Here is an 18,771-nt window from a genome sequence, read left to right as displayed (position 1 = left end):
TTGATCATTAAAGATCGCATCAACAAACAATTCACTAAGTTCCAACATGAAGTGTTCTCTAATAATCACATAATTGTTCACGTAAAAATATATATTCATACCATCATGAAGGTAGAAACGAGCAAGTAATAGTATGATCACACAATGAAAATTTAAATAAAAAAAAATTCCCATCACGTGCCCAAAATAAATTCTTACTCACTCAAATAAACTAAAAAATATCTTTATTTTTCCATAAAAGGGAAAAATTATAAAAATAAAAATAATATCATAGTATCTATATTTTCCTAAAATAATAACTCTATAAAACACCTCTGTCCTTGTTGGCACACCTCCAACATTATTCCTATAACTAATATCTTATGCATATCTGTATATATAAAAAATTTAAGTATATGTATGACTCTATGGCACTACATTGCTATCTTTATCCTCAGCTTCCTTATACTGATCAGGCATGAATGTAGCATCCTCAAATTCCTCTTCTTCCCCATCCTCATCATAGTCAATGAATTTCCTTTGTATCTTGGATCTTCTAATGGGTATGGTATCCTCATCCTCTTCAGGTTCAGTCTCCGTTTCATACCTGAAGTAAGCATGGTAGATGTCTTCCCTAGTGGTGCCTCTAGCATGGTCCATTTCTAGTATTATCTCATCATCACTAGGCAAACCTCTCCTTAAGATGCAATGCAGCGTCCAGTGTAGATCCGTATACTCTCGATGGTCGTTAGGTGCATGAAACTCGTCGACTTCGTCGTCGCTCAGGATGATGGGGTTAAAATAGCTTCCTAGATTAGCAGACATGATTGAAGAGATACAATACAATAAACCATAGTGGTTTATCACTCTCTCTAACGTGTTCCCACAAGCAATCATAAGGGTAAACAAAAACAAAGGCATAAAAAATATAACACCTTAGCAGGCAAGAAGGATATAACAGTTAGCAGGGAAGAAAAACATTATGCATCATTAGCAGGGAAGAAAAATAATAATGATGCTGAACTAACTTCCTGATGCAGGCATATAATGTTGCTATCCTATATGCCCTTCCTATACTACCCATTCTCACAATGCAATAATATAACTTAAAGGCAGAAAATATGATGCAGACACTTTTATAAATAATATTACTTAAGTGTCTAAAAAAAAGATTCGAGTAAAAAAAATTTCGAACCTATGATCACTCGAAAAATTTCCGACTCGAAACAAAAAAAAAATTCGGACCTCTCAAATTATTCGAAAAAAAAATTTCCGAACTCATATAATTTTTGAAAAAAAAAACTTTTCGAATATAATCAAGATTTCGAATAAAAAAAATTTCGATTACAAAAAAAAAAAAAAAACGCACTATATGAATTTCCGAAAAAAAAAATTCGAGTTCTTAAAAAAAATTTCAGTTCTAAAAATATAACACTCTATATAAGTTTTCAAAATGGATACGTAGGAGCAATTCTAAGGTTTCCTTCAAATAACTAATAAGCTAGCTAGCTAGTTAGGCGCCTATAAGTCTTAAAATAACCTAAAGCTCTGATACCACTTTGTAACACCCCGATAATTCTCTCTTTTCAGAAATAACTTTATAATATAAAACTTAGAGAATTACCCAGGCATTATCGCCCGTGTGATAACGTATCGGCTTATTCAGAATTTTGCAGCGGAAAACAATTTACTAAAACCAACTTTATTAAAACTTACTAAATAAATAACAAGTGTTTGAAACTTAAACACACTAACTTAAATAAACCACAACCTTAAATAAATATGTTCCTAGGAAAACAGAACTTAAACTATATATATATATATATATATATATATATATATATATATATATATATATATATATATAAATATATATATATATATATATACATATACATATATATATATATATATACATATATATATATATATATATACATATATATATATATATATATACATATATATATATATATATATATATATATATATATATACATATATATATATATATATATACATATATATATATATATATATACATATTATATATATATATATACATATATATATATATATATATATACATATATATACATATATATATATATATAGATATACATATATATATATATATATATATATATATACATATATATATATATATATATATATACATATATATATATATATATAATACATATATATATATATACATATAATATATATATTATATATATATATATATATACATATATATATATATATAGTCTCTCCACTCCAGATTCCCAATGTGATGCACATCTGCGAACCTGTAATATCAATGCAATATCGACTCTGCTCACCAGAAGGATCATCACATGATCAATAAGACAATGCCATGATCACACACACAAGTAAAGCATGTAATCAGCAAAGCTGAGTACTACATATCAAATATAAATATTCCTAAACATGATACTAAATAATAACGTATAGGAATAAATAATAAATAATCATATAATAAACTGCAGGCAACTTTTACTGAACTAAACTTAAAACATCTTTTTAATACTTAAATGGAATAGTTATTGGGAAGAGTTGTCTTGCCTACTAATGTGATATGCGGGCGCGACTCCGCATTTCAGAGTGACCTGCGATATCGAGGAACCTTTGAAATAAAAGAGGGATGGTGATCAATCCATTCCTAGAAAAGCTATGGCACGCTCACCATAACCCCAACCCTTATGTCCAACTCTAGACGTGCACAAGTCTAAAGTCTATAACTTATTCTCGTTACACTTTACGTTAATTACATCTTATTACTTGTGTTGACACATGCACACAGACAAGTAACACATAATTAAAATCGAGCAGCCATAACAGAACTTCTTTTATCTTTGGATTAACAAGTGATCACAACTTACAATCCAAGACTACTTAATTCCTTTTTATTCTTTACTGACTTACTTGTTGAACCTAGCCAACAGTAAACTTACCTTTATATATGTATAACTTGTAACTTACCAAATAAGGTCCACGGCCCTCGTAACTCACCTCAAGGAATAGGTCTGGATACTTTTTCTTCATATCCTCTTCGGCTTCCCACGTTGCCTCTTCTGACTCGTGGTTAGACCAAAGGACTTTGACGATATGAACATCCTTGCTACGCGTACTACGCACTTTCCTGTCGAGAATCTTGACAGGTCTTTCCTCATAAGTGAGGCTACTATCTATCTGCACTCGTTCAGGCTCTAACACATGGCGCTCATCAGGGATATAGCGCTTCAATTGGGATATATGAAACACGTCATGCATCTTTTCAAACTCCATTGGCAATGCCAATTTATAAGCTACTTTCCCAATGCGCTCCAAAATTTCATATGGGCCTACATATTTAGCACTCAGCTTGCCCTTTTTCCCAAATCGCATAACGCCTTTGGTGGGTGATACTTTCAGGAATACTTTATCACCTACAGCGAACTCATCTTCGCGCCGCTTTAAGTCTGCGTAACTCTTCTGCCTATCTTGCGCAGCCTGAATTCTAGCCTGAATCAATCTAACGTTCTTGACGGTCTCCTCAATGAATTCTGTCCCCAAAACTACATTCTCACTATAGTCGTTCCAGCAAATGGGACTTCTACACTTCCGACCATATAACGCCTCAAAAGGTGCCATCTTGATACTCGCATGGTAACTATTATTGTAAGAGAACTCAATCAAATCTAATTGGTCCTCCCAACTTCCTTGAAAATCTATAGCACAAGCTCGCAACATGTCTTCCATAGTTTGGTTAGTCCGCTCAGTCTGACCATCGGTCGCAGGGTGAAAGGCGGTACTCATCTTTAATGTTGTCCCAAGGTTTGCTTGAACCTTCTTCCAAAACTTTGATAGAAATCTAGAGTCACGGTCTGAAATAATGTCCTTTGGGACTCCGTGCAATCTCACTACATGCTTGATATAGGTTGTAGCGAGTTGCTTCTTCTTCCATGTCTCCTTAATAGGTATGAAAATAGCGGACTTGGTCAGTCTATCCACTATAACCCAAATGGTATCATTTCCACTCCTCGACTTGGGTAAGGCAGTCACAAAGTCCATAGAAATCGAATCCCACTTCCATCCAGGAACCTCTAGTGGTTGGACTGTCCCCATGGGCCTCTTATGGTCTATCTTCACTTTCTGACAGGTTAGACACTTAGACACATACTCGGCTCCCTCTCGTTTCATGTTCGGCCACCAATATATCACCTTAAGATCCTTATACAGCTTGTCACCCCCAGGGTGCACAGAATACGGAGTATTATGTCCCTCATCCATAAGACGTCTTTTTAGGTCGTCACACTTCTGTGGTACACACCACCGTCCCTTAAACCTTAGACTCCCATCCTCATGAATCTTGAAGTCTACCTCTTTACCTTGCTTCATTTTCTCTTTTATCTTATCTAGATGCTCATCCCCAACTTGACCCTCAATGATCTCATCGAAAATGACACTCCCAAAGAAAGTTACTGAGTCTAGCCTCACTTTCCCCATGATTTAAAATTTCTAGATTCAACCTTTGCATATCTCTACACAACTCCTCAGGGACTATCAAGGCACTCAAGCTATGACTCGATTTCCTACTCAAGGCGTCAGCCACCACATTGGCTTTCCCCTCATGATACTGGATGTCTAGATCGTAGTCCTTAATCAACTCTAGCCATCTCCTTTGTCTCATATTCAAGTCTTTTTGGGTAAATATGTATTTCAAGCTCTTATGGTCTATGAATATCTTGCAGGTTGCCCATAAAGTAATGTCTCCAAATCTTAATGCAAATACTATGGCAGCTAACTCTAGATCATGGGTAGGGTAATTAGCCTCATAGGTTTCAGTTGACGCGATGCATAAGCTATTACCTTCCCATTCTGTTGCAAACACAACCCAAACCATTCTTCGAAGCATCACTATAGACTCAAACCCTCATTACCATCAGGTAGGGTTAAGACAGGTGCAGTGGTTAAACGTCTTTCAAGATCTGGAAGCTTCCTCACACTTCTCATTCCACTCAAACTTGGACTCCTTTTTCATTAAATTCGTCATAGGTCTCGCTATCTTCGAGAAATCCCTCACAAATCTCCTATAATAGCCAGCTAAACCCAAGAAACTTCTAATGTCGCTCACACTCTTTGGAGTTGGCCACTCACTCACAGCTTGAATCTTAGCAGGATCTACAGATACTCCTTCCTTAGACACAAAATGACCCAAGAATGCTACTTTCTCCAAACGAAACTCACACTTAGAGAACTTGGCATATAATTGGTTCTTCCTCAAGGTTTCTAAGATAATCCTCAAATGTTCATCGTGTTCAGTTTCATTCCTCGAATAAATCAAAATGTCATCGATGAAAACCACTACGAACTTATCTAAAAACTCATGAAAGATTCTATTCATCAAATCCATAAATATAGCAGGAGCATTGGTTAACCCAAATGGCATTACAGTGAACTCGTAGTGACCATAACGCGTTCTAAAGGCAGTCTTAGGTACATCCTTATCAGCTACCCTCAACTGGTGATATCCTGAACGTAAGTCAATCTTCGAGAACACACTAGCTCCGTTCAATTGATCGAATAGGTCATCTATTCTAGGCAAAGGGTACTTGTTCTTGATGGTAACATTATTCAACTCCCTATAGTCTATACATAATCTCATACTCCCATCCTTTTTCTTCACGAACAAAACAGGAGCTCCCCAAGGCGATGCACTAGGTCTGATATAACCCTTATCCAAAAGTTCTTGCAATTGTGTCTTTAACTCACTCATCTCAGGAGGTGCCATTCTATAAGGTGCCTTAGATATAGGTGCAGTTCCAGGAACTAAGTCTATGGTAAACTCACAGCTCTTGCAGGCGGCATACCTGAAATTTCGCTCGGAAATACGTCCATAAACTCATTCACTATTGGAACATCCTCAAGTTTTAACTCAGCTTCTTTACTCACATCTTGCACACTACAGAAAAACAGCTCACACCCCTTTCTCATCAACTTCTGCACTTGTAGAGCAGAGATCACTCCAAAGTTTTTAGGTTTCCCAAATCGTCTATATGAGGTAAATTTTCCCGAAGGGTTTCTTAACACTACCTTTTGAACTTCACAATCAATCCTGGCCTTGTAATGACTCAACCAGTTCATCCCAAGAATCACATCTAGGTCTTCCCAAATTAAATTCTATTAAGTCAGACGGAAAGACACCAGCCTCCTATCTTCAAAGGCAGGTTTTTAAACAACTTGGCACACCTTATGATTTCTCCAATAGAGTATACTAATAGGCAAATCAAACGCTTCAAAATCTACTAAACCCCAATTGAATTTCCTCAATGAAAGCTGCTCAAATCATTAAGCCTTAACTCCTCAATGGCTATTAACTCAAGTGCAAATCTAGACAATGCTATAAACTTACATAATACTTAGAGATGATCATGCTCTCCATCCTAAGATTGATAAACTCTTAGGCCTTTAGTTTCCTCATAAAAGCAGGGTAAAACTTTTCTCTTAAAGACAATAAAAGATTCCCAAATAAACTCTTTTACAATACTGAGTCTAGTCTCATTCTCTTTCTTCGTAAGTCAGTCTCATCTTTCAGATACAGTATAACTTGACCTACTTTCACACTTCAGGACAGTTCACAGCCCCAAAAATCTTTTCAAACGCCCTAATCCAACTCTCTAAGAGGATAGGGTCAGCTTACCCTTAAGGTACGACGGCTTAATCTTAGCTAGTCTCTCAAACATGTCCCCATCGAAATCGGGACTCTCAAGTCTTTCTTGAGTCAAATTCTCTGCCATAGGCGAATAGTAGAAGCTAGGGCATCATTATCGTTTGACACTCTACTTCGCGACTGAAACTTAACGTAACTCTACTTTAGGTTCCATAACTTACATGTCCATCTAATAAGGCAACACTTGATTTGATCATTAAAGATCACATCAACATACAATTCACTAAGTTCCAACATGAAGTGTTCTCTAATATCCATAATCGTTCATGTAAAATATATTCACATCAACGTGCAAGTAGAAAACAGCAAGCAAGAATATAATCACATGATCAAAAGAATAATAAAAAAATATTCCATCACGTGCCAGAATAAATTCTTACTCACTCATATAAAGAAATAATAACTTCTATTCCTCAATCGATAATAAGAATATTTTTCCAATCCAAAATAACCAACTTATTCCTCAATAGTATAAAGAATACTTAATAAGAAGATTTAAACCATTATGCTTGACTACTTTCCAATAAGTAATCTTAAAGCATAAATAAATACTCTATAGAGTTACATTATCATTCTCATCCTTGTTTCCTTTATACGGAGTAAACATTTCATCTTCAAATTCTCCGTAGTCTTCACTATAATAATATTATTAACAATAATAATCTGAATTCCTAGATCTAGTAGATCTCAAATCCTTTTGGATTGATGTCCATTTTCATCCATCTCTAAAACACTCACATCGCTCAGATAAAGTCTCCAAATAACATTGTAGATGTCCTTTCAAGTTTGCACTCTAATACAATCAAACTCTTGAATTACTTCATATATTGCTAACAGGGATACCTACTTTTAACCACCTAATGCATACTGATCTCCAAGCTAATGTAACTATAACTTCCAGGCTCATGACATCGAACATTCTCATCATCACTCAATATAATTGGGTTATGATGGCTTCCTACTCTATTAACTTGCCTGACAATTCTATTAACTTGTCTGGCAGACATGGTTAGGAATCTACAACAAATAAACCTATAATGTCTTAGAACTCTCTCTAACGCGTTCCCACAAAAATCATAATGGTAAACAAAAATAAAGGCATGTAAAATATAACAACTCAATAGGCAAGAAGGATATAACAGTTAGCAGGGAAGAAAAACATTCATGCATCATCAGCAGGGAAGAAAAATAAATAATGCACTTATTTGCAGGGAAGAAAATAATGATGATGCTGAACTTAATCTTTCAATGCAGGCATATAATATTTCTATCTCTATATGCCCTTCTATACTACCATTCTCACAATATCATGCTATAACCTTTAAAGGCATGAAAAATAATGCAGACACTTTTTATAAATACATTACTTTTGTGCCTAAAATAAATTTTCTAAGAAAACAAATTTTGAACTCCAAGGTTACTCGAAATTTTTTTTTTTTTTCCGAACTAGCACGTTTTTCGATTTTTTTTTTTTTCTTTTCTGACTCCTCAACCTTTCGAAAAAAAAACACAAACTTCGAACCTTAATTTCCGAAAAAAAATTTCGGTTCTTAAAAAAAATTTGATCCTCTAAATATTTTCGTCTCACTTTTCGAAATGAAACGTAGGAGCATACTAAGGTTTCCTTCAAATAACCCATAAGCTAGGTAACTTAAAACTAAAGTCACTTAATAAGCTAGTTAGTTAGGCGCCTATAAGTCTTAAACTAACCTAAAGCTCTGATACCACTTTGTAACACCCGATAATTCTCTTTTCTAGAAAATACTTATAATATAAAACTTAGAGAATTACCCAGGCATTATCGCCCGTGTGATAACGTTTCGGCTTACTCAGAATTTTGCAGCGGAAAACTTACTAAAACAAAACCAACTTTATTAAACTTATGAAATAAGAGTCAAACAATGTTTGAACTGAAACACACCAACTTAAAGCTAAAGTCTGAAAATATAAATTCCTAGAAACAACTTAAATACTACTATCACAAAAGCCTCTCCATTCCAGATTCCCCAATGGTATGCATCTTCGAACCTGTAATGTCAATGCTTTCTTGATCTGCTCCCCCGAAGGATCACCACAGGATCAATAGGCAAAGCCATGATCACAAACACAGACAAGCACGTAATCAGCAAAGCTGAGTACTACATATCAGACAACAATAATCCTAAACATGATACTAAACAACTTGTAGAATAAAATAATAATAACATAACAATTCAGATACTCTTACTGAACTAGACTCTAACTTTTATTTCTTCTTTAAATGGAATAGTTATTGGGACGAGTTGACTATACTGAAATAGGAATACGGTCATGACTCCGTAAACCAGAATGACCTACGATATCGAGGAACCTTTGAACTAAAGAGGAATGGTGATCAATCCAACCTCGAAGATACATATCACGGCGGACTATGTACCCCAACCCTTAGTGTCCAACTCTAGACGTGCACCAGTCTAAAGTCTATAACCTATTCTCGTTTCACTTTACGTTGCATTCATTTTATACTTGTGTTGACACCAACCAAGCACATAATACTCACAACTACTAATCACATAACATCACAAAACTCCTTTTTAATCTTAGAATTAATAAGTGTTCAAACTTAGCATCCAAGACTCTTTAACTTCTTTTATTCTTTACTAACTTGCCTGTTGAACCTAGCCAACAGTAAACTGTACCTTTATATAGGTATAACTCAAAATTACCAAATAAGATCCTCGGTTCTTATAAGATAAATAGATAAACTCAAAGAATCCATGATTCCAATTTACTTACATTAATTCACTCACGAATTAATACCAAACTAAACTTAGTTGCTTGCATCAAACTTCCATACAAACAAGTCATACTTAAACATATTCTTAGTTTACATGTAGCATACAAGCAAATAACATGTAAAGCCATCTCAGTAAATCATATATATGAACTACAAGGTCCTATACATGATACTACAAATTAAAAACATCCCTAGAGCATGTTTCTAACCATTTAGCACGTAGACTATGTACGTACCTCGTATAAACGTAACGGTAGGCCACTTTTAAGCACTAAAAGTCCCCTACAGTGAATTCTCCGCCTAAAACAACCAAGAAATCGAGTAAATACTTGTACTAAAAAAATACAGCAACTTTAAAACGTCCCAAACCCTTCTAAACTTCTTTAAAAATCGTTTTTATAATTTAAACTCTCATTATTTTTAATCCCTAGTATAGATAAACTATTCTAGTGATTAAAAACCATTAAAAACCTTAAAATTTAACTTTCTGAATTTCCAGCAACTATAAAATTTCTAAACCTTCTGAAAATATTTTAAATGAATATAAAAATCGTATTCCAATCAAAATCATATTCATACTCTAAATATACGATTTCTAGTGATTTAAAACCCTAAAAATCACATCTTTCATGATTAAAACTAAAAATAATAAATCTGAAAATTTTCTTTTATACATATGATCCGAAAAATACATATTTCATAATAAAATAATAACTCAAATCGAAATCATGCAAATAATAATAAAATAACAATAAAAATTAGAACTTTAATGGAATCTTAAAGGAGAAGTAAAGAAAACAACCAAAATAAGAGGAGGAAAGAGGGCGCCGGACTGAGGACAGCAGCAAGGAAGGCGGAAATCACTTTTTCGGCTTCAAGAAAAGGTTTGTGACGTTTCTTGTTCACAAGAAACGTTACTTAGCGAAGAAGAAACGATTTTTGAGAGAAAATGAAAGTCACGCTCAAGAGGAAGAGGAGAGAGAAAATGTCGAGTGGGAGGGAGGCTCAAAGATCACGTGCAAGTGAGGAGAGAGAAAATAAGTGTAGGGCAAAATATTTGGGTTTTAGGATATTTAAATAGGCTAATCCTATTGGGCTTAGGAAAAAGGAATTCAATAATTAAAACAATAGGCTAATCCTATTGGGCTTAGGAAAAGGAATTCAATAATTAAAACTTTTGATGACTAACAAGATGGGCTTGTTAGGACTTTAGTCATCAAATTATCCTTTCCCTTTTATTTCTTTTGGGCTTTCGATTCCATTAAGTTTCTTTTCAAAAATCTTTTAATAATTAAACTCTTATTTAAAACACGCTTAATTAAAATATTACAAACTTTATTAAGCTTAGAAAAATATTTTTAGTTGACTTTTAAAATAGTCAACCCTTTTTAAAAGTCAAATCATTTTCCAAACTCATTTGGATTTAATATAATTACATAAATAACTTAATATATTTATGAAAATCCTTTAAAAATGTGGGGGATTACAGTCTACCCCCCTTAAAAGAAGTTTCGTCCCGAAACTTAACACAAAACCCTCGTACTTTCAAAAGTTTAAACTAAACATTTCGAAACTTTTTGGGGAAAAGGTAGTGCCTCTCGTGCACTTCCCATTTTTAAAACACTTGTGTTACTTACGAACACTTTTCTTATGCGGAGACTCTACTTCTTTTGCACTAACATGTGCAAATTGCCCAACATAGGCATACATATATGAAAATGTCATAAAATAGACAAAAAGCGCGAAATTTATCGCATTCTACCCCCTTAAAGAAAACGAGTTACGCCCTCGTAACTCACCTCAAGGAATAGGTCTGGATACTTTTTCTTCATATCCTCTTCGGCTTCCCACGTTGCCTCTTCTGACTCGTGGTTAGACCAAAGAACTTTGACAATATGAACATCCTTGTTACGCGTACTACGCACTTTCCTGTCGAGAATCTTGACAGGTCTTTCCTCATAAGTGAGGCTACTATCTATCTGCACTCGTTCAGGCTCTAACACATGGCGCTCATCAGGGATATATGAAACACGTCATGCATCTTTTCAAACTCCATTGGCAATGCCAATTATAAGCTACTTTCCCAATGCGCTCCAAAATTTCATATGGGCCTACATATTTAGCACTCAGCTTGCCCTTTTTCCCAAATCGCATAACGCCTTTGGTGGGTGATACTTTCAGGAATACTTTATCACCTACAGCGAACTCATCTTCGCGCCGCTTTAAGTCTGCGTAACTCTTCTGCCTATCTTGCGCAGCTTGAATTCTAGCCTGAATCAATCTAACGTTCTTGACGGTCTCCTCAATGAATTCTGTCCCCAAAACTACATTCTCACTATAGTCGTTCCAGCAAATGGGACTTCTACACTTCCGCCATATAACGCCTCAAAAGGTGCCATCTTGATACTCGCATGGTAACTATTATTGTAAGAGAACTCAATAAATCTAATTGGTCCTCCCAACTTCCTTGAAAATCTATAGCACAAGCTCGCAACATGTCTTCCATAGTTTGGTTAGTCCGCTCAGTCTGACCATCGGTCGCAGGGTGAAAGGCGGTACTCATCTTTAATGTTGTCCCAAGGTTTGCTTGAACCTTCTTCCAAAACTTTGATAGAAATCTAGAGTCACGGTCTGAAATAATGTCCTTTGGGACTCCGTGCAATCTCACTACATGCTTGATATAGGTTGTAGCGAGTTGCTTCTTCTTCCATGTCTCCTTAATAGGTATGAAAATAGCGGACTTGGTCAGTCTATCCACTATAACCCAAATGGTATCATTTCCACTCCTCGACTTGGGTAAGGCAGTCACAAAGTCCATAGAAATCGAATCCCACTTCCATCCAGGAACCTCTAGTGGTTGGACTGTCCCCATGGGCCTCTTATGGTCTATCTTCACTTTCTGACAGGTTAGACACTTAGACACATACTCGGCTACCTCTCGTTTCATGTTCGGCCACCAATATATCACCTTAAGATCCTTATACAACTTGTCACCCCCAGGGTGCACAGAATACGGAGTATTATGTCCCTCATCCATAAGACGTCTTTTTAGGTCGTCACACTTCTGTGGTACACACCACCGTCCCTTAAACCTTAGACTCCCATCCTCATGAATCTTGAAGTCTACCTCTTTACCTTGCTTCATTTTCTCTTTTATCTTATCTAGATGCTCATCCCCAACTTGACCCTCAATGATCTCATCGAAAATTGACACTCCCAAAGAAAGGTTACTGAGTCTAGCCTCACTTTCCCCAGGATTTAAAATTTCTAGGTTCAACCTTTGCATATCTCTACACAACTCCTCAGGGACTATCAAAGCACTCAAGCTATGACTCGATTTCCTACTCAAGGCGTCAGCCACCACATTGGCTTTCCCTCATGATACTGGATGTCTAGGTCGTATCCTTAATCAACTCTAGCCATCTCCTTTGTCTCATATTCAAGTCTTTTTGGGTAAATATGTATTTCAAGCTCTTATGGTCTGTGAATATCTTGCAGGTTGCCCCATAAAGATAATGTCTCCAAATCTTTAATGCAAATACTATGGCAGCTAACTCTAGATCATGGGTAGGGTAATTAGCCTCATAGGTTTCAGTTGACGCGATGCATAAGCTATTACCTTCCCATTCTGTTGCAACACACAACCCAAACCATTCTTCGAAGCATCACTATAGACTCAAACCCTCATTCCATCAGGTAGGGTTAAGACAGGTGCAGTGGTTAAACGACTTTCAAGATCTGGAAGGCTTCCTCACACTTCTCATTCCACTCAAACTTGGACTCCTTTTTCATTAAATTCGTCATAGGTCTCGCTATCTTCGAGAAATCCCTCACAAATCTCCTATAATAGCCAGCTAAACCCAAGAAACTTCTAATGTCAGTCACACTCTTTGGAGTTGGCCACTCACTCACAGCTTGAATCTTAGCAGGATCTACAGATACTCCTTCCTTAGACACAAAATGACCCAAGAATGCTACTTTCTCCAAACGAAACTCACACTTAGAGAACTTGGCATATAATTGGTTTCTTCCTCAAGGTTTCTAAGATAATCCTCAAATGTTCATCGTGTTCGTTTCATTCCTCGAATAAATCAAAATGTCATCGATGAAAACCACTACGAACTTATCTAAAAACTCATGAAAGATTCTATTCATCAAATCCATAAATATAGCAGGAGCATTGGTTAACCCAAATGGCATTACAGTGAACTCGTAGTGACCATAACGCGTTCTAAAGGCAGTCTTAGGTACATCCTTATCAGCTACCCTCAACTGGTGATATCCTGAACGTAAGTCAATCTTCGAGAACACACTAGCTCCGTTCAATTGATCGAATAGGTCATCTATTCTAGGCAAAGGGTACTTGTTCTTGATGGTAACATTATTCAACTCCCTATAGTCTATACATAATCTCATACTCCCATCCTTTTTCTTCACGAACAAAACAGGAGCTCCCCAAGGCGATGCACTAGGTCTGATATAACCCTTATCCAAAAGTTCTTGCAATTGTGTCTTTAACTCACTCATCTCAGGAGGTGCCATTCTATAAGGTGCCTTAGATATAGGTGCAGTTCCAGGAACTAAGTCTATGGTAAACTCGACAGCTCTTGCAGGCGGCATACCTGAAATTTCGCTCGGAAATACGTCCATAAACTCATTCACTATTGGAACATCCTCAAGTTTTAACTCAGCTTCTTTACTCACATCTTACACACTACAGAAAAACAGCTCACACCCCTTTCTCATCAACTTCTGCACTTGTAGAGCAGAGATCACTCCAAAGTTTTTAGGTTTCCCAAATCGTCTATATGAGGTAAATTTTCCCGAAGGGTTTCTCAACACTACCTTTTGAACTTCACAATCAATCCTGGCCTTGTAATGACTCAACCAGTTCATCCCAAGAATCACATCTAGGTCTCCCAAATTAAATTCTATTAAGTCAGACGGAAAGACACAGCCTCCTATCTTCAAAGGCAGGTTTTTAAACAACTTGGCACACCTTATGATTTCTCCAATAGGTATACTAATAGGCAAATCAAACGCTTCAAAATCTACTAAACCCCAATTGAATTTCCTCAATGAAAGCTTGCTCAAATCATTAAGCCTTTAACTCCTCAATGGCTATTAACTCAAGTGCAAATCTAGACAATGCTATAAACTTACATAATACTTAGAGATGATCATGCTCTCCATCCTAAGATTGATAAACTCTTAGGCCTTTAGTTTCCTCATAAAAGCAGGGTAAAACTTTTCTCTTAAAGCAGCAATAAAAGATTCCCAAATAAACTCTTTTACAATACTGAGTCTAGTCTCATTCTCTTTCTATCGTAAGTCAGTCTCATCTTTCAGATACAGTATAACTTGACCTACTTTCACACTCTCAGGACAGTTCACAGCCCCAAAAATCTTTTCAAACGCCCTAATCCAACTCTCTAAGAGGATAGGGTCAGCTTACCCCTTAAGGTACGACGGCTTAATCTTAGCTAGTCTCTCAAACATGTCCCCATCGAAATCGGGACTCTCAAGTCTTTCTTGAGTCAAATTCTCTGCCATAGGCGAATAGTAGAAGCTAGGGCATCATTATCGTTTGACACTCTACTTCGCGACTGAAACTTAACGTAACTCTACTTTAGGTTCCAGCATAACTTACATGTCCATCTAATAAGGCAACACTTGATTTGATCATTAAAGATCACATCAACATACAATTCCACTAAGTTCCAACATGAAGTGTTCTCTAATAATCACATAATCGTTCATGTAAAATATATTCACATCAACGTGCAAGTAGAAACAAGCAAGCAAGAATATAATCACATGATCAAAAGAATAATAAAAAAAATATTCCCATCACGTGCCCAGAATAAATTCTTACTCACTCATATAAAGAAATAATAACTTCTATTCCTCAATCGATAATAAGAATATTTTTCCAATCCAAAATAACCAACTTATTCCTCAATAGTATAAAGAATACTTAATAAGAAGATTTAAACCATTATAGCTTGACTACTTTCCAATAAGTAATCTTAAAGCATAAATAAATACTCTATAGAGTTACATTATCATTCTCATCCTTGTTTCCTTTATACGGAGTAAACATTTCATCTTCAAATTCTCCGTAGTCTTCACTATAATAATATTATTAACAATAATAATCTGAATTCCTAGATCTAGTAGACTCAAATCCTTTTGGATTGATGTCCATTTTCATCCATCTCTAAAACACTCACATCGCTCAGATAAAGTCTCCAAATAACATTGTAGATGTCCTTTCAAGTTTGCACTCTAATACAATCAAACTCTTGAATTACTTCATATATTGCTAACAGGGATACCTACTTTTAACCCATAATGCATACTGATCTCCAAGCTAATGTAACTATAACTTCCAGGCTCATGACATCGAACATTCTCATCATCACTCAATATAATTGGGTTATGATGGCTTCCTACTCTATTAACTTGCCTGACAATTCTATTAACTTGTCTGGCAGACATGGTTAGGAATCTACAACAAATAAACCTATAATGTCTTAGAACTCTCTCTAACGCGTTCCCACAAAATCATAATGGTAAACAAAAACAAGCATGTAAAATATAACAACTCAATAGGCAAGAAGGATATAACAGTTAGCAGGGAAGAAAAACATTCATGCATCATCAGCAGGGAAGAAAAATAAATAATGCACTTATTTGCAGGGAAGAAAATAATGATGATGCTGAACTTAATCTTTCAATGCAGGCATATAATATTTCTATCCTATATGCCCTTCTTATACTACCCATTCTCACAATATCATGCTATAAACCTTTAAAGGCATGAAAAATAATGCAGACACTTTTTATAAATACATTACTTTTGTGCCTAAAATAAATTTTCTAAGAAAACAAATTTTGAACTCCAAGGTTACTCGAAATTTTTTTTTTTTCCGAACTCAGCACGTTTTTCGATTTTTTTTTTTTTTTCTTTTCTGACTCCTCAACCTTTCGAAAAAAAAACACAAACTTCGAACCTTAATTTCCGAAAAATTTCGGTTCTTAAAAAAAAATTTGATCCTCTAAATATTTTCGTCTCACTTTTCGAAATGAAACGTAGGAGCATACTAAGGTTTCCTTCAAATAACCCATAAGCTAGGTAACTTAAAACTAAAGTCACTTAATAAGCTAGTTAGTTAGGCGCCTATAAGTCTTAAACTAACCTAAAGCTCTGATACCACTTTGTAACACCCGATAATTCTCTCTTTCTAGAAAATACTTTATAATATAAAACTTAGAGAATTACCCAGGCATTATCGCCCGTGTGATAACGTTTCGGCTTACTCAGAATTTTGCAGCGGAAAACTTACTAAAACAAAACCAACTTTATTAAACTTATGAAATAAGAGTCAAACAATGTTTGAACTGAAACACACCAACTTAAAGCTAAAGTCTGAAAATATAAATTCCTAGAAACAACTTAAATACTACTATCACAAAAGCCTCTCCATTCCAGATTCCCCAATGGTATGCATCTTCGAACCTGTAATGTCAATGCTTTCTTGACTCTGCTCCCCCGAAGGATCACCACAGGATCAATAGGCAAAGCCATGATCACAAACACAGACAAGCACGTAATCAGCAAAGCTGAGTACTACATATCAGACAACAATAATCCTAAACATGATACTATAAACAACTTGTAGAATAAATAATAATAACATATAACAATTACAGATAACTCTTACTGAACTAGACTCTAACTTTTATTTCTTCTTTAAATGGAATAGTTATTGGGACGAGTTGACTATACTGAAATAGGAATACGGTCATGACTCCGTAAACCAGAATGACCTACGATATCGAGGAACCTTTGAACTAAAGAGGAATGGTGATCAATCCAACCTCGAAGATACATATCACGGCGGACTATGTACCCAACCCTTAGTGTCCAACTCTAGACGTGCACCAGTCTAAAGTCTATAACCTATTCTCGTTTCACTTTACGTTGCATTCATTTTATACTTGTGTTGACACCAACCAAGCACATAATACTCACAACTACTAATCACATAACATCACAAAACTCCTTTTTAATCTTAGAATTAATAAGTGTTCACAACTTAGCATCCAAGACTCTTTTAACTTCTTTTATTCTTTACTAACTTGCCTGTTGAACCTAGCCAACAGTAAACTGTACCTTTATATAGGTATAACTCAAAATTACCAAATAAGATCCTCGGTTCTTATAAGATAAATAGATAAACTCAAAGAATCCATGATTCCAATTTACTTACATTAATTCACTCACGAATTAATACCAAACTAAACTTAGTTGCTTGCATCAAACTTCCATACAAACAAGTCATACTTAAACATATTCTTAGTTTACATGTAGCATACAAGCAAATAACATGTAAAGCCATCTCAGTAAATCATATATATGAACTACAAGGTCCTATACATGATACTACAAATTAAAAACATCCCTAGAGCATGTTTCTAACCATTTAGCACGTAGACTATGTACGTACCTCGTATAAACGTAACGGTAGGCCACTTTTAAGCACTAAAAGTCCCCTACAGTGAATTCTCCGCCTAAAACAACCAAGAAATCGAGTAAATACTTGTACTAAAAAAATACAGCAACTTTAAAACGTCCCAAACCCTTCTAAACTTCTTTAAAAATCGTTTTTATAATTTAAACTCTCATTATTTTTAATCCCTAGTATAGATAAACTATTCTAGTGATTAAAAACCATTAAAAACCTTAAAATATTAACTTTCTGAATTTCCAGCAACTATAAAATTTTCTAAACCTTCTGAAAATATTTTAAATGAATATAAAAATCGTATTCCAATCAAAATTATATTCATACTCTAAATATACGATTTCTAGTGATTTAAAACCCTAAAAATCACATCTTTCATGATTAAAACTAAAAATAATAAATCTGAAATTTTCTTTTATACATATGATCCGAAAAATACATATTTCATAATAAAATAATAACTCAAATCGAAATCATGCAAATAATAATAAAATAACAATAAAAATTAGAACTTTAATGGAATCTTAAAGGAGAAGTAAAGAAAACAACCAAAATAAGAGGAGGAAAGAGGGCGCCGGACTGAGGACAGCAGCAAGGACCGGCGGAAATCACTTTTTCGGCTTCGAGAAAAGGTTTGTGACGTTTCTTGTTCAACAAGAAACGTTACTTAGCGAAGAAGAAACGATTTTTGAGAGAAAGATGAAAGTCACGCTCAAGAGGAAGAGGAGAGAGAAAATGTCGAGTGGGAG

This window comes from Beta vulgaris, chromosome 1 (assembly GCF_026745355.1).
Source record: "Beta vulgaris subsp. vulgaris cultivar EL10 chromosome 1, EL10.2, whole genome shotgun sequence".
NCBI lineage: Eukaryota > Viridiplantae > Streptophyta > Magnoliopsida > Caryophyllales > Amaranthaceae > Beta > Beta vulgaris.
This window is presented reverse-complemented; position numbering follows the sequence as displayed.